This window comes from Triturus cristatus, chromosome 6 (assembly GCF_964204655.1).
Source record: "Triturus cristatus chromosome 6, aTriCri1.1, whole genome shotgun sequence".
In the NCBI taxonomy this organism is placed as follows: Eukaryota; Metazoa; Chordata; class Amphibia; order Caudata; family Salamandridae; genus Triturus; species Triturus cristatus.
The window spans coordinates 887,796,407-887,819,277 of record NC_140589.1 but is presented as its reverse complement, the minus strand read 5'-3'; the positions used below and the strand labels follow the sequence as shown (position 1 = coordinate 887,819,277).

General features: G+C 45.9%; 1 protein-coding gene across 9 annotated transcripts in view; it reads left to right on the top strand.

The window, feature by feature from the left end:
• The window catches only part of MAP7 (microtubule associated protein 7), a 733,773-nt gene that overhangs the window by 517,641 nt on the left and 193,261 nt on the right, over window positions 1–22,871 (top strand). The window lies entirely within an intron of this gene.

Here is a 22,871-nt window from a genome sequence, read left to right as displayed (position 1 = left end):
ACATATACTAGGGACTGACAAGGGTACCCCAGTATCCAATCTGGGATGTACTGAACACAACCATTTAGGGAGAAAACAGATAGACTGTGGTCCTGATTAGCAGGATCCCAGTCAGACTAGTCGAAAACAGCATCACATCAAGCAGAAAAGTGGGGGTAATCATAAGAAGCAGATCCTACTTTCCTACAGGTAGGGTGAACTTCAGTGTTCAATATGTAAACTACAGGCATAAATTCCCATAACTTTACTCATGGAATCTAAGATTGTGGACATTTATGCATGCCAATAAAATAGGAGAAACACAAAAGTGGGAATTGCAGGGGTGGTGGCCATGCAAAATGCAGTCAACAAAAACATACCTTTAGTTTTATGGGTATTTACAAACCATTTATAGGTCTTTCACACACTGGAGATATGTGTAAAATATATTGGCTGAAAAAGCAGTATTATGAATATTTGCATTGTGTGAAAGGAAACTGAACTTCCCATAAATCATGCAAGTGCAGAGGAAAAGGTTTCGCAAAGATCAATACTTTCACTGCAGAATGAAAGACCACAGAAAAAGGTGCAATTACTCATTTCAGCCTGGTATAGTCCAGCGTATAACCTCAAAAACAGTCCCCGGACAAATATATTGAAATCCGTGATTTGCATAAAGTTGCTAATAATTCTACAAGGGATCTTTGTGAGTCCCCACAAAAAATCTGAAATCTACTAAAGTCCTAGCAAGAAGTCTATAACTTTTCAACAACATTTTTATGATTCCGGCTTTACATCATAAATCCCCCCTCCCCATGCCGCACTTTCACCACAAAATGAACTTTGGACAGTTCAGTCCCTGTATGCCACTACCTTGAAATCTCAGCTGAAAGGCAGAACAGCTTTGAAGAAAGCTGCCTAACTTCAGTGATTCAAAATAAATGTAACCAAAAGCCTTTTTTGTCTACACACTGTTAGACAACTGTCAAGTCTTCAAAGTTCAAATTCAATATACATATCACAGATAACACCAAGGCCAGTAGTTTAGTGATTACTCTCAAAATGGTGTTTAGTTTGTAAATTAAATTAAATAAATAACAGTTCCGGCCAAAGGTTTTTGTTAGGATGCCAGCGTTGCCAAATGCCAAAGGTCCCTAGTTTTTATTTCACCACATATCTTTCCTTCACCACCTACACTGCCATGATTTCACTCTTTCAGGTTCAGTTCCATGACTACATTTTCTCTTTGTCAGTGTTTTCTTTCTTACACTGTCTTTCTCCTGTTGCCTTTCTTTTTCCTGGTCAAAGTCTAATGATCCAAAATGAGTCCATGTCCCCAAAAATGACTGCTGGAGTCCTTTATTTGCAAGTGCCAGCACAAACGAGACACTTTTTACAACCATAGGTAAATGCAGTCACCACTGCTTTGCAACCACTAGATGTGATTGTGCCAGTTTCTCCCCATCACCTCAGCCCAACACAAACCCTCTGCTTACCATGGTAAATGTGAAATTAGATATATCTAGCCATTCTAAGTGGATATAAAAGTTTCAAAAGAGGGTAGCCAGGTTATGATCGTTTACAAGCCACAGCAGCACATGGAAAGCACATGGTGTATTAAGGTTGCTCCCAGCCGTACAAGCAACCTCCTGTTACAGTATGTCGCACCTTCTGCAGAAATAATTAAACCTGCTCCACCAATACTGCTTTAAATCTCCCACCAACCCCTGTGCCCACAACTCCTATATGCTGACTGCCAGAGCCAACTACTCAAGGAATGGCTTCAGATGTCACTGCTTCCTGATGGCCTAATTCTCGAATGCACCCCACAATCCATTTTCGAGGCAGCAGACCGATGCAACTTCCAAATTTCCTCAGTTTAAATCTCTTTCCATAACCACATACCCAAGGGCCTTGATGACAGCACAATATAGATGTAGTTGTGCCTAGGATCAATTCCTATTGTATTCATTACACAGGCATAGTTCTGTACTAAGAAAGAAGACTAGAGTTCCCATCTCATTTGATAATAAGGTAATAGCCCATCAGCGAGTGACTCTGAATCTTGAAAGAATCAGACAGGCAAGATCATTAGTTGTGATGGTTCTACTGTTTGTTTACCCTTTATATATGTAAGACTCTTGTATTGTCCCGGTCGTCCTCCTGAGGACAACATTGTAGTGTCCTTCATCACATCTTTCCTTGCTGGGTTCTGTTTGTTGAGAGCCAAATGAAGATGCCAAACTACAGCACACACAGTGAAATAAATATCAGAGGTCCTTCGCCTTTCTCTCCCCCTCTTCTAGTGCTTTGCTCAAGTGACCAAAGCTGATGCCAGTTCCCCTCCTGTAGCCCCAAACGCCATACTATCCTGGCTGCCATCTTATCCTGGCTCCAGATAATAATAGAGAAGCCACCTGGAACTTCAGCTAAAGTCATTTTCTGCCTAGCCTGCCAGTACCTGCAGTTTGCCTAAGTACATCACTAACTTAGAAATACTTGATCAGAATTATTAGAAATAATGTGGAAGTATGCCTTTTTGTCCATGCACAGATTGTGTCTACTATAGTAGCCTGTTTAAAATGTAAATATTAGTTTGCCTTAAGATTGGAAGCAAAGCGCTTTTTTTTTTACCTTGAGGGTTAGGGTTGTCTGGTAGGCCTCTGGGCTTTGTTCGGGATACTAGGGCTGACATCACAATCCCTCTCATTCACAAGAACTGTTTAAACCATTTTCCTTCGGCATCCAGCTATAGAGTGCCAGCCTAAGGGTGTCTTCGATTTTGGCCGGAAAAAGGAGTAGGGCAGAAACTGGTCAAAAACAAACAACCAAGTACTATGAAACAGATAGGAGTTGTCATACCTGCTGGAGTTCCCCTACTCACTAACCCTGTTTAATTACACTTCCTCACACACCCTTTAGCCATACTTTCTCTGTTAAATGCTCTAAAAGCATGTGACATGCTCTTGCCTTAACACAAGCACATATCCTTCGCTCCCACACTACAGCTAGTTTCCTTAGGTACAACACCACGAAAGAATATTCACCCTATCTAGCTTCTTGACTTAGGATTTCTTTATTAAATTACTCTATGGCTTTTGCTATCACTGACTCCTACTCTCTGACTGTCTACAACCGGCCCCCAGGTGGAACTTACCAGGACCACCAGTTGGGCTCTAAGCATTTCCTGGACATACTCATCCCCAGTCATAGGTAATCATTTAAAGAACACTGCTCTGTCACCTAATCTTTTCATGATGCACCAACATTGCTTGTTGGTGAAACTAGGAAGGCTCATTACGACAGTATGCAACTGTTCTCTGGGGGGTTGGGTGTCACACTAACATTGCCCCTTGATTGAACCCAGAAGAACTACTACTGCAATACACAAAGGCTTTCTTAGCTACACCAAAGTTTATCCTTAATCAAACTTACTTTGGTACTAGTCTTTCACAAAACTATACCAACTCCACTCCTGAGTACACAAAGTAGGGCAACCAAGGTGGTGTTTGACTCCTTTGCCGTCCCACAAATACTTCTCTACTGACTGGAACCTACAAACCATTGTGGTTTCCAACTCTCTTCATTCGCACTTATTGGTACTCCCAGTGCTTAATTTGTGAAAGAATGAGTGCCGGAACTACAAAAAAGCTGATGTGCCAGATACCAAGGAATTCGCTTCAGGCCTCTGTAATCCACTACTAGCAACTTCTGCCCCTTTATCTCACTCTTGCTGGTACATGCTTTCTCTCTTTGTGCTAGTCCTTCTGACTTTCCCTTCCTTATCCTTTCTCATTTGAATGTTGTTACCTCTCTTGCCCTCTGTCAATATCTGATGAGGAAATAAGTTCTGGTTCCCAAAATTTGAGTACCACTGGGCCCCACCGGCAACCACCGGCTTAAATTAAGCACTGTGGATGCCACTCATGACCATTCTAGCCCACTAATTATATCTCCAGTTGCAATTGAAAGTGTCCCTTTCCAACTAGACTATAAAATCAAACAGGAATCACCGCATAAGAAGCTCCATTCACACTTGCCTACTGTGACTTCACCATTAACCACTTATCACGACTAAACTACAACCACTTACAACTTCTATCTCTATCCCTCAAACTCTACGCCACTTACTCATCCCCATCTTCCTGTTCCCTTCTCTACCTGCAATATCTTTTCAACCACTTCCCTTGTAGTTCAGCTTTTATATACACTAACTACTTCTACAGATTCCATTATATACACCCCATTGTAGTTTATCCAAATCGGCTCTCCTCTGCATCTCACTTCTACATCACCATTTCCTAGAAAAACATTGTGGATAAGAGAATGGGCCCACCACTCCCAGTCTAATAGTTCCTCAACTTACAACATGTACATCCTCATCTACTTCCAGAGCTTTAACTATTAACAGCCATGTCAGTGTTAGTTACTATAGATTACCTGGTCTGGACACCTGACCATCCACCATACATAAATAACAAAAACTGGTTAAATTTGCTTATTCAGGGAAGGTGCTACAGGCTAGAAACTCAGCACTTAGGAATGCAGTAAACAACACTTAATCACTTCCCAGTCAGTGCTTTTTATTATGAAACAAAATAAATGTACTCTAGTATACATCTGAAAGAAACACGTTAGTTAGATTCCTCACCTTAGAATATCCCCAGGCGTCAGACTGGATCCGGAAGATTTTTCGTCAGCAATACCCCTTGCGCGTCGCTAGGCGGCGTCTGCGGCTCCGCGTCCATCGTCGGCGTCGTGCGCCGGAATGACGTCGTCGGAGTACTTAGACGCCGCCCTCGCGCGCTGACGTCAGTTCTTCTTTTTTCCGCGCCAGTAAGCGCAGATCCGGGAGAGCTACCCCTTTAGTCATTTTTTGACTAACCTTTTTGATCCTTTTTGATCTTGTCTCGACTCCGGTGCCGGTAGGATGCCTGGTTTTAAAGCCTGTGCTGACTGCAACCGCTTGATGTCGGTTACGGACCATCACCCCCGGTGCCTTTACTGCTTGGGCCTCGACCACGACGCGGAGTCGTGTTCGGACTGCAAGGCCCTGACCTCGAAGGCTAGACGGGAGCGGTCCCGTAAGCTTCTCTAGATTCGCCACTCGGCTCCGCGCGCCTCTCGATCCCGGTCCAGGAGGAGGTCCAAGGATCGGTCGCGGAGCCGCAGCCGACATCACCATCGGTCGTCGGGATCCAAGTCTTCGGGTAAGTCGAAGCATTCCAAGAAGTCCAAGAGGCGACACCGCTCTTCGGACTCCCCTCGCCGGTCGCGCTACTCGGCCGAGGGTCAGGGTGGTTCCACCCCCGCGGCTCCGGCGGAGCCGCAGGCGCCGCGCAAGTCCCCATACCCGCCGGTCCCTGGGACTGACGCGACGCCGGCGGAAGTCAGTGCCTTCCTCTCGGCCATGAGGAGCCTGGCTCCGCCGTCGACGCCCGCTGGCGCGCCTTCGGGCCCCACGGACCCGACTGGGCTGCCTTGCCTGCCGGCGGCTCCGGCCCCGGCGCCGTTGACGGCTCCGGCCTCGACACTGCAAGCGCCCGAGGGACCCGTTCCCGAGTCCCCACCGACGCCTGTCGACCTCGTAACGCCTCCTCTGCCGGCGTCGAAACCGATAACACCCCCGACGCCGACGTCGACTCTGCTCGACGTCGAGCCCCAGTTCAGCCCCACTCCGGGCCCGACGCCGCGTTCGGCGCCGCTGGAGACACATTATGTCTATCGCCCGGCTCCGCTCCTTCCTCCTGTATACCAGGAATCGGATGATGGGGACAACTGGGAGGGATCCGAAGATCCTATGGCCCTTCAGGCTCAAATGTCACAGGACTGGGCAGATGAACTGGGGGAGGCCAGTGGCCTGGATACCTCTCCGGACACTGGATTCGTCTCTCCTCCGACTGTGGCTTCGGAGGAGGGCGCTGATTTCTCTGTGGTGCTGCGCAAGGCGGCCGCAGCCGTTGGGCTCGAGCTGCCTGCCGTGGCTGTGAGGACTAACGTCCTTACTGAGGTGCTTCATTCTGCAGCAAGCTCCACTGAGCCTCTGCTGCAATTCAATGAGGCCCTCATTGACGTTCTGCAGGGCACCTGGTCCAAGCCTTCCACAGTTCCTCCTGTGGACAGGAACGTCGCCAGGCGCCACCGCCCTGCTCCGGGCGACCCCAGTTTTCTGTCCCAACACCCTACCCCTGAGAGCCTGGTTATCCAGGCCTCTACCTCCCAATCCTCTTTCCCGACCGCCCCGCTGGACCGGGATTCCAAGAGACTGGAACAGTTTGGCAAGAAGCTGTTCTCCTCCCTTAGTTTGGGCCTGCGGTCTTTGAACACCGCTTGTCTCTTGGACCGTTATTCCCACTCTCTGTGGGATGCGGTGGAGGACGTGCTGCCCCTGTGTCCGGAGGAGGTCCGGACACGACTTACCCAGGCTCTGGCCGATGGGAGGATGCAGCGCGACATGCTATCCGATGTGGGCTTGACACCACGGACTCGCTGGGTAGGGCCATTTCTACCACAGTGGCGCTTAGACGTCACGCCTGGCTGCGGTCCACGTCATTTTCGGGCGATGTCCAGAGCACTCTCATGGACATGCCCTTTGATGGCACTCGCCTTTTTGGCGAGAAAGCGGACAGTGCGCTGAATCGCTTTAAGGACTCCCGGGCTACGGCCAAGTCCTTGGGCCTCTCGGCCCCGCGGTCGCAAACTTCCGCCTTTCGCCCCTTTCGTGGCCAAGGAAGGGGTGCCTCCTCACGTGCGCCTAGCCACCAGCCGCAGAACCAACCTGCGCGCGGTCGCGGACGTGGTTTCCGCCGAGGCGGTTCTGGAGGACGACGAGGTCAGCCCACATCCACCTCGGCAGCATCCGCCTCAAAGCCTTCCTAGTCCGAGCTTTCAGGCCCATTCCACGCCAGTGGGCGGCAGAGTTCGCCATCACCTGCTCCACTGGCGGTCCATCACATCGGACAGGTGGGTGCTGCAAATCGTCCGAAGAGGCTACTCCCTCCCCTTCGAGACGACCCCTCCAGCCATGCCACCGCAGCACCACCGTATCTCGGGGGATCATTTGAATCTTCTCCACGAGGAAGTTTCGGCCCTCTTGGCCAAGGGGGCCGTCGAGCGCGTTCCGAGCCCAGAAGTAGGTCGTGGTTGTTATTCCCACTACTTTCTGGTTCCCAAGAAGGGCAAAAGGGGCCTACGCCCTATCTTGGACCTCCGGAACGTCAATGCCTTCCTCCGGAAGGAAAGGTTCAAGATGTTAACTTTGGCTCAGGTTCTAGCTGCCCTAGACCCCGGAGACTGGATGGTAGCGTTGGACTTGCAGGACGCTTATTTCCACATCCCCGTCCTGCCGGCCCACCGGCGTTACCTGCGGTTCACGGTGGGCCAAGAGCACTTTCAGTTTACCGTGCTCCCCTTCGGCCTCACCAGTGCCCCTCGGGTGTTCACGAAAGTGATGGCGGTGGTCGCAGCTCATCTGCGCAGATCAGGGGTTCCAGTCTTCCCCTATCTCGATGACTGGTTGTTGAAGGCGGGCTCGCCCCAGACAGTCGTCTCCCACCTCCAGACTACGGCGGATCTCCTGCATTTGCTGGGATTTTCCATCAACGTGCCGAAGTCACACTTGAGTCCCTCTCAGAAGCTCCTCTTCATCGGAGCGGTTCTCGATTCGGCGCAGTTCCGGGTCCATCCACTGGAACAGCGGGTCCGGGATATACAGGCCCGGATTCCCATCTTTCGGCCTCTATCCTGGGTTTCGGTCAGGCTAGTGTTGCGGCTTCTGGGGCTGATGGCCTCCTGCATCCTACTAGTGCATCACGCCAGGCGGCGCATGCGGGCTCTGCAGTGAGACCTGAAGTTTCAGTGGGCCCAGCATCACGGCAACCTGTCCGACCATGTCTTGATCTCGGAGGGCACTGCGCAGCAGTTGCAGTGGTGGCTCACGGACCGCGATTGGGTCAAAGGCAAGAGCCTCTCCCTTCCCCAACCGGAGCATGTCGTAGTGACGGATGCGTCCCTCCTGGAATGGGGTGGCCATATGGGAGAGGCGGAGATCAGAGGCCTCTGGTCTCCGGCGGAGTCTCGTCTCCACATCAACCTGTTGGAGTTGAGAGCGATCCGGCTTGCACTGAAAGCCTTCCTTCCCTCTGTCAGGGAAAGTGTCGTGCAGGTGTTCACGGACAACACCACCGCCATGTGGTATTGCAACGAACAGGGCCGGGTGGGGTCGTGGACCCTTTGTCAGGAGGCTCTGCGCCTCTGGACATGGCTGGAACACCAGGGCGTCACCCTAGTGGTTCAACATCTGGCGGGCTCTCTGAACGCCAGAGCAGACGAACTCAGCCGCAGTGCATGATGGATCACGAATGGCGTCTGAACTCCGAGGTGGCGCAAGGTCTCTTTCAGCAGTGGGGAGAGCCTTGGTTAGATCTATTCGCCACCGAAGAGAACGCGCAATGTCAGCAGTTCTGCGCGTTGGAATTTCCAAGGCGGCACTCGCTCGGCGACGCTTTTCGTCACGAGTGGAGTTGCGGTCTGTTGTACGCCTTTCCGCCTATACCACTTCTGCCCAGAGTGCTGAAGAAGATCAGGCGCGACCGGGCCCAAGTCATCTTGGTGGCTCCGGACTGGGCACGAAGGTACTGGTATCCCGAGCTACTCAGTATGTTGACCGATCCTCCGATACGTCTGCCCCTTCGGGAGGATCTTCTGTCGCAGCAGCAGGGGACGGTCCTCCACCCGAACCTGTCCAGCCTCCACCTCCATGCGTGGAGATTGAGCGGCGGCAGTTGATGCCATTTGACTTGCCTCCTGAAGTCTGTGATATCATTCTGGCAGCCAGGCGTCCCTCCACAAAGACGGTATACGCCTGCCGGTGGAACAAATTTGTGGCATGGTGCACAGCAAAGGCTGTGGATCCCCTTTCCGCCCCTCTTTCTGAGGTTCTACTGTTTCTTCTTTCTTTGGCCCGGCAGGGCTCTGCCCTGGGCACTCTGAAAGGTTATCTTGCTGCCATCTCTGCCTTCTTGCGGCTTCCTGATCAGCCTTCTCTTTTCAAGTCCCCTGTAGTTACACGCTTTCTAAAAGGCATTACTCACACGTTCCCTCCTGTCCCTTTTGTAATGCCTCAGTGGGACTTGAATCTTGTTCTCACATTTCTAATGTGTGCTCCCTTTGAGCCTCTTCATAATTGTCCTCTTCGTCTGCTGACGCTTAAGACTGCTTTTCTGGTAGCCATCACCTCGGCTAGACGGGTGAGTGAGCTCCAGGCTTTATCTTCAAAGCCTCCTTTTCTCTCTGTTCATCCGGACAAGGTTGTCCTTCGGCCTCGTCCCTCCTTTCTTCCGAAAGTGGTGACTCCATTTCATCTTGGGCAGTCTGTCACCTTGCCCACCTTCTTTCCGCCTCCGCATCCTTCCAAAGAGGAAGAGAGGCTCCACCGTCTGGACCCAAAACGTGCGCTTTCCTTTTATTTGGACCGCACAAAGCAGTTCCGGGTGGACGACCCACTTTTCGTTGGATACGTGGGTGCTAAGAAGGGGAAAGCTGTGCACAAACGGACCATCTCTCGGTGGGTCGTTTTGTGCATCAAAATTTGTTACTCCTTGGCAAAAAAGGACCCTCCTGCTGGGCTGCGCGCCCATTCTACTCGGGCCACAGCGGCTACTACTACTTTGGGACGGGGTGTCCCTTTGCAGGACATCTGTCAGGCGGCGACGTGGGCTTCACTACACACGTTTGCCAGGCATTATTGCCTTGACAGCCAAGTCCGGAGGGATGGCTTCTTTGGCCGTTCTGTCCTCCAGGACTTTCTGGTGTGATCTTGGTTCGCAGACCCACCACCGGGGATGGTATTGCTTGGGTATCTATTCTAAGGTGAGGAATCTAACTAACGTGTTTCTTTCAGATGAACAAGTTACTTACCTTCGGTAACGATGTATCTGTAAGAAACATTAGTTAGTTAGATTCCTCACCGACCCACCCATCCTCCCCGTTCTGCGAACTGACATCTAGGGTTAAGGTTGTCCTTTTCAGGCCCCTAGATTTTATTTTTGGCACCAGTGTCGGTCATTGCTCCAGCGGGAAAGGGCAAATTTACATATCCTCCCTGCGTCACAGACCCGTCATCACGCTATTCATTCACTCATACATTCATTGGTGGGGCCCATAACACCAACTCTCTTACATTTCACTCGAATCTGCACACAGGAGGAAGAGTAGCGCTGGACATGTGGGGGGGGTACCTTATTACCTGTAGAAAGAAATATTTACAGTATTAACATATTATACATTTGCACTTATAGAATCCTACCATCAAGGCAACTCCACCACTTGGTCGATGGAACAATTAGTTGGACTGGTTGATGGTGATTTAGAACCAGCTAAAACACATTTAAAGTCTCTGAATATCTTTAATCAATACCTTTTAAAAATCACAAACTCGTTTTCTATTAATAAATGTTTAGTTTATCAAATTAAATTCACCTTCATCGGCATAATCAGAATTATAATCAATCAAAATTCTAATAACATTGGCATAAATCAGTATGACAATTATATTTACCTAATTTCTGATTTTGACGACCATTCTCCCGCAGCCTATTAGCCCTGCATAAATCAAATCCCCTCAGGTGTGACCCTCCAATCGAATGCAGTCTACGACCCAATTCAGTCCGGAGAAAAGTTATTTTCTCTCGGCACGGCACAGTCCCAAAAATATCCAGGGGACCCGACAATCGTGTAGGCAAGTCGGTCAACGGGAATTCGTATCACTCTTCTGGAACGCAACAACAACACCCTTCTACTAACCCCCCATTTATAATAACATTTTGGGTAACATGCTACACTTGCTGAATTGGGAATGGCTCTGATTGGCTAAGCCATCAAAATTTGCAATATCGGACGGTTTTCTCAGAGACCCTTAGTTCTCATGGAACTGATGATGTCATGTCCTGGTTTGGGCAGTTCTCAGGCGAAAGGGTCCGAAGTATCAATATGCAGGCCTCCAAGGACAGGTGTCCTTTGTCTTCTCTGTCAGTCACACTAGTTGAGTTTTGGCAGTCCTCCACATTCCTATCCTTGATGGGGAACACTGTGACCCGGTCGGAGGACGCCTGGAGATCTTCAGAGCCATCCGAGTCTGCGCAGTAGACATCGCACTCACACGACGGTGGCCACTTCCGAACTCCATTTTGAATATCATGGCCTAGTAGGCCCGAATGCCAACTTAAGCGAAACAAACATAAAGAGTAATTAATATACGAAAATGAAGATACTAATGTTTAAACCCACACTAATCCCTTTATATATTAGTAATTTCCTAGCTTATAGCAACGCTTAAAGCAATAATACTCACCATTTCGTCCCACCAGGAACGCAAAACATTACAAAAGCTACATAAATCATGCGATTTTTATCACAACACTCTCTATAGTTAATATACGTACCACAGTTAGTCATTAAAGTTATTTGCCATGCACTTTAGCATTTAGTCCCTCGTGTATTTCGTGTTTATCAAGGTGTAATATTGGTTAATGTCAACACTCCAAACAGTTAATACAGGTTAATAATTAGAAAGTTACGTAATTAGTATTTTATCATGTAAAATAGAGAAGGTATACAACATTTTGTTTCACCTGTCCCACCACCATCACAGAAGAACATAAGCTATATGAGAAGAGCATATTATTAGCATAGGCTGTTCGAGTGTTCATAAAAGAACCAATAATCACATGGCGTAAGTGGTCAGAACCTACCTCTCTAAAAAAAATCTGAGATATTAGTCTCTGAGCCTATGGTAAATCAATTCCAGGTGCTTTGCTATGAGTGCTAGTGTGACTGATTTGAGTGAAAAGTTGGGTATTAAATCAAGATGTTCGATTTTTCCACCAGGGTGGAATTCCAAATACCATAACCTTAGTATTTCCCCACGTTGACCTGCAGCAAGCTCTCTTCATCTAGCTCTTGATATTTCACAACACTCAATCAATTAACTAATCAGGGTTCCATCCATTCATTCTAATAGCTGGTAATAATCTGTGTAGGATTGGAAGTGCAGTTTATGAGTTTGAGAGATGGGAAAAGAAGCTCCCTGTGTTCTCTGGGTGCTGGTGGGCGTAGTGATTTGGATGTTTTCTCCTGTCGTGATTTACTAAGCCGGCAGTGTTGCTAAGGTACCACTTTGTGACAGGTTATGAAGGAATGGCGGGGTGAAGACAACCTGGTGTAAAGTGTAGAAGACTGAAATGCATTGGCCTTCCTCCCCCTTCCACTGATTGTGATACCTGTTAAAGACATGTATAACCAATGTAGATGGGACAGGAGAGAAGATTCTTTCAAGAAGTCGGGTGGCCTGTCGCGACTTAGGAACAGCATGGAGTCTTAGGTTGGGAACAATGCAGAGGTGAGCACATGGGCTCCTGGTGCTTACATCTGAACTAAGCAGCAGGGCATATTCATTCAGTTCTATCTATTTCCACTTCTAGAAAAACATCACATGGTTTCAGGATTTCGATTGTCCCTTCACCGATATATAGTGCAGCAGCAACAGTCACCGTATTCCATAATAAGATCATCCTCATACAGTCATCAGATTGCAATTTGGAACTATTTGACAATATTTTTCCTCTTATCAAAGAAATATCAATGAGATCTGATTCCCCCACCCCAGGCCCTCTAAACTCTATAATCCCCTCCAACACGCCACCAGAATCCCCCACTTAGCAGCCACTTATTACCCCCCAACCTCAATACACACCCAGTTCAGCACTGTCAGAATTTCTTGGCTGCGAAAGTCACTCTCCCCTCAACAGTACTCTGCCAACACCCCATTCCTTAACGCAAATTCTAAATTGGTCCCACTAACCCTGACCAACACCATAGCTCCAGCCCCCCACACAGCCATTTTGTACTCGCCTCACCTTCTCTCTGTATCCCAGCCCCTTCCTCCCCTATAACCGCTCCTCCTACCGGCTGTCCTACATAGGCCTGGGGTATTGCAACCTCTTAAGCCCCACTCCTAGCCCACCCATTCACCCCCTGCTCCAGACCAAGTAGTATGTACACACCCCTCACTACATTCCAGACTTGATGAGATCTCACTTTCACTACAACAAGTCAAAGCAGACCTCCAAAGTCTACTTGGCCTTATCCTACAGTCACCCAAGGTCAGATGGCCTGATAGGGATTTCGTTACGAACTATCATAGTAACTATTCTCCAAACCCCCCTCTGTGCAATCACCTTCTCCGAAGCACTTCCTTCCAAGCACCGAGTACTTTGAGGGATCCTTTATCGGCCAATGTTATCCATTCTCTCTTCCGCTCCTAGGATCTTCGGCAACATAATTGCAATACATCTCGCCCTGAGAACACAAATAGTCATACCCTAATTCAATCCATCTCCCCTAATCCACACAGAGTTCCAAGACCCAACCATAGAGGAATAAATAAACACAACCTTATGCGAGTCACCCTCACAGAGGACTCCCTAGCTCCTGCCAAGTCCCATATCAAGTGTATACTTCTAAATTGTAGATCGGCTTCAAGACATGCAACAGATATAGCTGATCTCATACTCGTTCATGAACCCGACCTTCTAGTCCTGACCAAAACCTGGTTAAATGAATCGTCCACACCCATCCTTGATATTCTAGTCCCACCAAACCGTGATATCACTAGATTAAACAGAGCTGATAGACCTGAGGGTGGTATTGCCTACATCGATCGGAATAGCCTTACTGTGAAACGATCTCAGTCACCGGTATTATCCTCGTGTGAATACCTTTTCATTGATATCACATGTAACAACAGACCAGTTTGCACCTTGCACACATTCTACCACAAACACAGGCAGCAAGACATCCAAATCTTCCTTGCAGATCTCAACCTACATTGGAACAACCTAAATGACTCTGCTGTAAACAGCCTCAAGCGTTACAACAAACAAATGATGGACGGAATGCTGACAATGCAGACATTCTCCCCCAGTCAAGAGATCTGGGTTAAATCCATCGTTCTTTTGCCCACTACGCCACCCCAGTTCAGACATGGCCATATGCAAATCAGTCTTGACCCTGTGCTTCATGGGAACAGTCCAGCCCGAACTGCCAAGCCATGTCTTTCCTGGACCGGAATCAAGCATCCTAGGACCGGTTTCTGGCTATCGGCCGTCATCAGCCAGGATAGCTTGACTCCAGTGGCGCAGTGAGCACGGGACCCACGTCTGGGCATACCCATCCCACTTAGGGCGAAAAGTGTTACAACAATCAAATGATGGACGGAATGCTGACAATGCAGACATTCTCCCCCAGTCAAGAGATCTGGGTTAAATCCATCGTTCTTTTGCCCACTACGCCACCCCAGTTCAGACATGGCCATATGCAAATCAGTCTTGACCCTGTGCGTCATGGGAACAGTGCAGCCCGAACTGCCAAGCCATGTCTTCCCTGGACCGGAATCAAGCATCCTAGGACCGGTTTCTGGCTATCAGCCGTTATCAGCCAGGTTAGCTTGACTCCAGTGGCGCAGTGAGCACGAGACCCACGTCTGGGCATACCCATCCCACTTAGGGCGAAAAGCGTTACAACAAACAAATGAGCCTCAAAGCATTCCTTACAGACCTCGACCTTAATCAAATCTGCAACAGCCCCACACATGATAAGGGTTCAATCTCAGATCTTGTCATTGCCTACACTGATTCAGTTCAACTTGAATTGATCCTCCCTTTTGATTGGTCGGACCACTTCTTCATCATATTCCTTATTATTGAAGCTGTGAGACAAAACTCAGCCCAACCTACAAAACCTAAAATATGGAAAAGGAGCCTAAAAAATGCTAACACCAATCTACTAACATCTCTCAGTGGAAACCTCTTGCCTCCCCCGATGACTTATCAGATGTACAAGGTCGTACAAACCACTACTTCAGTTCCATGACTACGGTACTAGATTCAGTTGCACCGCTACAACTGAAAAGAGTTTCTACCAAAGACTCCAAACCATGGTACAATGGCCGCTTCAATTCGGATAGACGAACCTTAAGACTAATCGAACGTCGATGGAGATCCTTCCCGTTCCTTAACCACCTTAAGCTTCTAAGAGCTACCAGGAACTTCTACTACAAAAATATCAGAAGGTGTAAAGCAAACTTTATTAGGAACCAGTTAGAGCAAGCTAAAAAACTACCCCAAAAACTATTTGAATTAGTTAAAGCACTAACCCCTACCAGCCCCTAGCTTGACCGAGCTCATTACCTAGTTGCGAGGTATTTGCCTCCATCTTTAGTGAGAAGACCGAAAACATGAAGATTGACCTGCAGACGACTTTAGAGCATCATTCTTTCATTCCCAATGACACCCTTTCCCCCTCTCTGGTAACCTTTACCATTTGCCTATCAAGACTCACCCTCAAAATCAATGCCACATGGTCCTCCATCAAAACATTTTATGAAGGCGCAATCTTAAAAACTCTCACAACATTGAACCCCTCTAACCACTTTGTCGATCCTAAACCCTTTAATTTCTTAAATAAGATTAAATCTTTGATACTGCTACCATGGACCAAGATGATCAATGCCTCTCTGCTTCAAGGCTTTATACGAAAAAAACCTTAAATCAAGGCAGGTGTCCCATATCCTAAAAAAAGTCTGCTGACCACACAGACTTAAACAATTACCACATGATGTCTAACATTCCGACTCTGGCTAAACTCCTGGAAAAATGTATACTTTCCAACCACATCGAACAATTCGACCTGCTGGACCGGAGCCAATCTGATTTCCGCGCATGGCACATTACTGAATTAGCTCTGACTCTTATAGTGGATGATGCTCTAAAAATCCTCGACCAAAACTAAGCTTGCCTTTTAATCCTGCTCGACTTATCTTCGGCATTTAACAGCGTTAAACACGACAATCTTCTAGACCTCACGAGACATAAAATGGGCCTATCAGGATCCATCCTAAATTGGTTCACCTCTTTTCTCCAAAACAGATTCCAAAGATCCAAGGTCAATCAATCTCTATCTAAGTCCATCTCAGTCACGTTAGGAGACACACAGGGCTCCTCCCTTTCACCCACTCTTTCTAACCTATTCATGGAACCTCTTACCGAAATTCTTGGTTCCTTCAAAATTCATTTTCACATGTACGTGGACAATACACAACTGTACCTAAAGGTCTCTTCCCTGAAGGACATCAGATCTCTTAACTCTGCAAAAACGCAGCTTTGGTTGGCTGAAAACCACCTTAACCTAAACACCCTTAAGACTGGATTCCTCCTAATCGCTCCTCCCATTCAAACATCCATCATAGAGGAATGGCTTAAACAACTTACAGCGCTCATCTTCCAGCCTCAAGTTATCGACTCAGCAAGATCTCTTGGAATAACACTCGACAGGAATCTAAACATGTATAAACATATCAGTGCCGCAACAAAAGGAGCAAACATACAGATGAGCATTCTGAGAAAATTAAAACCCCTCTTTCCCTCTAATGACTTCAAATTATCAGTACAAGATCTAGTTTCCCCAGACTATATTATGGGAGTGCAATTCTTTGCGGACTTCCCAGGTTGACCACGGCCCCTCTAAGAGCCTCCCTCAATTCGGCTTCCAGGCTCATCACGGGTTCAAAAAGAAACTGACACATTTCCCCTGACCATAGAGCTCTCAATTGGCTCCCATTTGAAGCAAGAATTCAACTAAAAATAGATTGCATGACTCACAAAGCCCTTCACTACAAGACCCCTAGATATCTGACCCAGAAATTGGTGCTCTTGGGTGGTGATAGATACTTCAGGAGCTCCAGCACACTTCTTCTGAAACCACAAAGATTTTTCAAAAAGAAAAATATACAACCAAGCCTTCTCTGGAATCGCCTCAAGGATCTGGAACGTATTGCCCCTAGAAGCCAGACTGAATGCTTCTTCTGCCTCTTTCAAGAAAGAAGTAAAGCTCCACTCATGAGTAAACTTGCATGAACAGTGACGTGAACTGCATAACGGATGTTGGCCATCACTGCTTTTGATGTTTTTGTATCAAATTGTAACCATGTATTCGGATTTAAATATAACAGTGTGTAGTTAATTTTTATAATATTATCGAAAAAGGAAATATGGGTGATATCTTAAAGTCACTCAGTGACGATTTAGGAAAATTAAGGGTTTCAAACGGTATGGATATGTTTATGATTGGGGGGGGGGGGCGATTTTAAAACAAGTATTTGTCCTCCGGCAGAACATGGGTTGTGTGGTGTACAAAATGAAGCGAATGAACCTATGTTTCATTTCGCTCACTCCGATAGTGGGGAGAAGTTCAATGAAATAATGCCCTTACATGATCTGGGTTTTGCCAACATGCTGTGTTCCCCGCCTGTGGATTTTAACCATACGTTTATCGGTAGAGGTTTTAAATCGCTAATAGATTTCATAATTGTTCCAAATCGTTATGCTACCTGGTTTGACAATTTTAAAACTCATTCCAATGTTCTGAGTGACCATTTGCCCTTAAGTATTAATTTAATACTCCCTAAGTTGGATGTCCAATCAAAAAATAATGGTCTGGCATGGATACAAAACATTGCACTAGTTCGCCAAAATTGTTACTCTCTGCGATGGGCAAGATAAATCCTGAGGAGATTAATAAGCAGATTATAGCTAATGCCTATGATCAAATAGTAGTGTGTTTACGAGAAAGTACAGATCACGAAGATACTTTAAGGGCATTCTCTCATATTACGACAGTGGTTCAAAATTCGCTTGTAGTTCAGAACAAGGGATCTGTTGCTAAAGAAAAAGGATGGTTTGATTCTAACTGCTCCAAAACCTATACCCATTTGAAAGCTGCACTTCATAGAACAGTGATAGACCATGGTGAGATCAGACTGTGCAGGAAGGTGTATAATCTGGCCAGGAAAAAACGTAAGAAAGAACTGAAAGATCAAGCATGGGTTACTCTTTACGAAGCATCCCTGAGTAAGGACTGTACCTCATTCTGGCAGGCAGTGAATGCCCCGTTTTTCTCTAACAAAGATGGTGCAAAGATTGAGGTTGCAATAGACGAAAAAGCATGGATTGACTTCTTTTCTAATGTTTATAGTATTAAGGGGAATGAAGAATCTTATACTGACCTTGAGCCTCCACAATGTGGAGGCTATGTAGGCTTTATGCCCATTGAGCTGCACATAACACTTGATGAACGGGTAGCGGCTAATAATGCTAGTAAAGGAGGTAAGGCACCGGGCCCTGATGGTGTGCCAATGGACTTATTTAAATCTATTCCATTATTATGGGCCCCTCTATTAACTCGGGTCTTAGAAGCCTGTTGTGCTAAGGGATTTATTAAGTCCTGGTCAGAATCTGTGATTATACCGATTTTTAAAAAAGGGGCACGTGACAATTCGGCCTGTTACCGACCAATTTCCCTTCTATATTCACTGGTAAAGGTAGCAGGAAGGATTGTCTTGAATAGATTACAAATATGGGCCGAAGACGATAATATTCTAAGCACGGTTCAGTATGGTTGTAGACAGAGGCTAGGGACAAATGAGCAGGTTTTAAATTTCATTATTTTAATGGGAAAGTATACCCAAGCCAAGGCTGCGAAGTTATATGTAGCATTTGTGGACCTCACGGCCGCATTTGATTGCGTCGTACATAATAGACTATGGGAAATCCTTCTGGATTTGAAGGGTGACCCAGTACTGGTGCAATTTTTAGGACAATTATAGGTTGGGGCCACCGCCAAGGTGAGGTATGGATCAAAAGGTGAATGTACTGCGCCATTCCGCGTGGAGAGGGGTGTGAGACAAGGCTGTGTCCTGGCCCCGTTCCTTTTCTCCTTATATACCAACACTCTAGAGGAGGAACTGGTGGCTGAGGCGAGAGACCCTCCTCAGTTTGACAACAAGCCGATTGTATCCTTTCTCTACGCGGATGACGCAGTGCTTATGGCCAGAACGCAGTTGGGTTTCCCGAGAGCCCATGCTACATATATTAATTTTATGGATAGTCAAGGCCTTAAACTTAATGTGAAGAAAACCTTTGTTGACATGTGTGAAGGGGAGAAATAAATGTAAAAGTATGCCAATGGGGAATGACAGGATAGAGTCAACTAATACATTTTCTTACCTGGGCGTACTATTGGAGCATACTGGTTCCTGGGGACCGGCGGTCAAGAGTAGGAACCTCCTTTTTAAGAGGTCAACCGCGGCGGTGGTGAATTTTGCAAAAAATATGGGCAAAAGGCCCGCGGGGATCGTCCTAAAAATTTACCAAGCTAAATGTAAGAGCATTGCAACGTTGGGGGCAGGAATTTGGGGTTATACTGATGTATCTTCAATACAAATAGTGGAAAATTCATTTTTAAGGTTTATTTGAGCTGTCCCACAGAGCTCCTCAGTTTTTAATTGTCATAATGAATTGGGGATCAACTATATTTCTGATATTATTAAAATGGAACCGTTATTATTATGGCATTGAGTTTGGACTTCAATGAGCACAGGGTTAAATAGAGACTTTATTAGAGACTCAATGAAATTAGATAATGCATGTAAAATTACCTAGTTGGATAATGTTAGAAGATTTTTAATGGATTTAGGCCGACTTGATTTTTATATACATCCAGAAACCATAACTTCAATGCCAAGGAAGGAATTTAAACTACTATGCATGTCACATTTAGAGTACTTAAGTGCAGTAAATGAAATGAAGAAATGTACGGTAATCCAGCATCAACTGACTTTGGTTACTTTAAGTATACAACCCTACCTGGTCTGGTGCATTGGAGGGTACGATAGATATGTCCTCACTAGGTTTAGGTTTGACGGTTTCTATCGTTTAGTGAGCTTTCCTATCGTAAAGGACTGGTCCAGAGATCCTTGCCACTGCCCATGCAATTAGAAGTCACCTCAATCAACAATACATGTGATTTTATACTGTAAATTTTACTCAACCGAAAGTGCAAGATGGATTTTGACATTTTTAAAACGAGGGGGTTGGAGTCAATGTGGCCCTGCCTTATTATATTTGCAACTGTTGGAAAATGTTTATTGCGTGGGCATTATGACTGGACTTTTGAAAAGCATATTGAGGAAAAGAAAAATGATCACTGGTTAATAACATACCATGGAGAACTTTCACTAATTGTCTCGGCTGCATGTTAAAATTAATTGATGAAACCTATATGAATGTGACTCATGTTTAGATGGAATTGTATAGGGTATTCTATTCATATTAATGTTTTAAATGTTACTTTTATGATTTTAAAATGTTTAAAAATCGAATAAAGTATATTCTGATTCTGATGTTTTTGTATTTTCTGTCTTTAGGCATACACTTTTGTAACTATCTATATCAGGAGACTATAATGGTATATATTGTACTTTGCCCTATCTTTCCCCCTGTAAAGCGCTCTGATACCCTCAAGGGTCATGTTCGCGCTATACGAAACCTTCAAAAGAAAAGTAAATAAAAAGTCATTATAGAGGCATGAAACATTGTGACAGAGGCCCTTGCCTTGCCTCACTTCTCCTGGTAAAAATCTACATAAATACTGAGAGCTCTGTGGATAAGATAGGCACAAGCAGAGCAGATGTTCATGCAAAGAGCAGGTACTGCAAACGTTTTCTCACTTGATTTCATGAGGTAGTTCATTGCTGAGGCAGCTAAATTGAGTCCATTTTGGGAAGCTACTGTGAAATCTGTGCAACAAAATTGATGGCCAAACACAAAATGCACTCTCATCAAGCTTGGCAAAATCTTGGCCTAAAGGAAACAACTTAGGACGGTGGAAATAAACAGGGCTTGCTATGTGGTGATGTATTTGGAAGGCAGCTATCATTTGGAACGTAATAAATCGTCATCATCTGGCAGCTTATCTAATGGCTAAACAATCCATGAGACCGTTCCTCTATCTTTGCTTCCGCAGACAAGAGTATACTAAAGAATATTTTTCCCGATCAATTTATACCCTTTGGAGAATACAGGGACATCAGCCAGGTTAGATTATCTTTCTGCTTTCCCCTTGTTGACACTATCAGATGTGGACAGAGAGCAACTGTAGACACCTGTTACCAAGTATTATGACTTTGCATCGATACATGGTCTCAGGTCCTCTAAGTCCCAGTCCCCTATGGCCCTTCAGCTGACTTTTATAAAACCTTTGCACCCTCTTATGGGAGAATCTTACATGGCTCTTAAATGATATAATTTCAAGGTCAAAGCTTAACCCGCTAATGACCCTGCTTCGAAAGTCGGGTAAGGGCAAGTATTAGGTCTGTCTTATAGGCCTAACTTCCTTCCAAACTTGGATGCCAAGTTGTTCACCAAAATATTAGCTACAGGAGCGGATAAGCTGTTATTAGTTTTAGTTCACCCTAATGAAACAGTCTTCATCAGGGGTAGGTAAAAAACAAACAAGATATTCAATATTATGGACATAGCCAGGAGGGGACAAGGGAGATACTTGGCCTGTCATTGGATGCTGAAACGACAGTGGACCACCTAGGCTAGGCCTACATGTCTGATTTCTTGCAAAAGGTAGGGTTTGTTTAGTGAAGTTGGAAATTTCATAGCAATCCAGGTACATGGGTCAGGGTCGATTGGGGGGGGGGGGGGGGGGGGCAGGGCCAGCATTGCCATGCAAAAAGCAACACAACAGATCTGTCCCTTATGTTCTGTGCTTTTTGCTATAGTTCTTGAACCCTTTATTCAATGAAAAAGTGACAACCCTACTATCCAGAGAGTGAAACTAGGTTACATACATTTTAAAATTGCACCAATAGCTGATGACGTGGTTCTCACTTTGACTGATCACGAGATATTGGTTCTAGCACTAGTTACGGAACTGTTTCAACTCCAAGTCTTCTCAGGCTTTATAATCAATCTATTAAAATCTGAAGGCTTAAACATGCATGCTGAGGAGCACACAGGTCAGGGCTTTAAGACTAGCTATCTTTTTAGATGGGTTGGGTGTGCAGTTAGACTATTAGGTAACAGTCATTGCTAACCACTACAGTAGAATCCTGATAAGAAAGATAGAAGAACTCTCTGCAGAGCTAAGGCTGAAGTATTTAATTGGTTCCACAATCCGATTTTGTGGATCGGAGAAATCGCAGAGGAAGGTGCTACCTAAATTCTTATTTTTTTCCCACATTTCCAGTTGCTATTTCGAAGACTGACCTATGAGTGGCGATACTTGGTAGGGGAGGAAGACACAAACTTGTCCTTAAGGATAGGGTTTTGGGCTTCCTCAAACTGCCTAGATACTATCAAATCTACAATATTTGCATGGCCCCATGTAGAAACTCAAAAGTGATAGTATACTTTAATAATGGACATACCACGTGTCTGTAGATTTGCTGGAATGTTCCTATGTAATGTCAAATGTGGATCTAGTACAATGGAATGTATCCTTCTCCATTGGGGTGTCTTTCATAGATTTACATGCTTGAATATTCCCCATCGTCGAAGTGGGAGTCCCACGGTACATAACATAGCAATGTAGCAATAACATAACCATAGTATAGGTAAGAAAAACCATAGAGTAGCATTGAATCATAGAGCTTTATAGATAGAAAAGCTTGTCACCTTTATAACCTATCAAAGTCATTGTGAATAGTCCACACTCCAGCCAATTGGGCGCAAGCACCCTCTGGAATGTTCTCCTCAGAGGCTCAGGCCCTCAGATTTTCTACCGCACGTCGTGTGAAGGGAGTCTCACTGAGCTCTGCTCAGTTTTTTCAAATTTTTCTTCTCAAACAACTATTTTTGTCATTTCTACAACCAAGAAGTCCCTCTTCAGATCCTGTGGGACATGTGGAAAACAGCGACTTCATTCTGAGGATCCTCATGAGAAGTGCATTTATTGCCTCTACCCTGAACACCAGGTAAAGGATTGTAAAA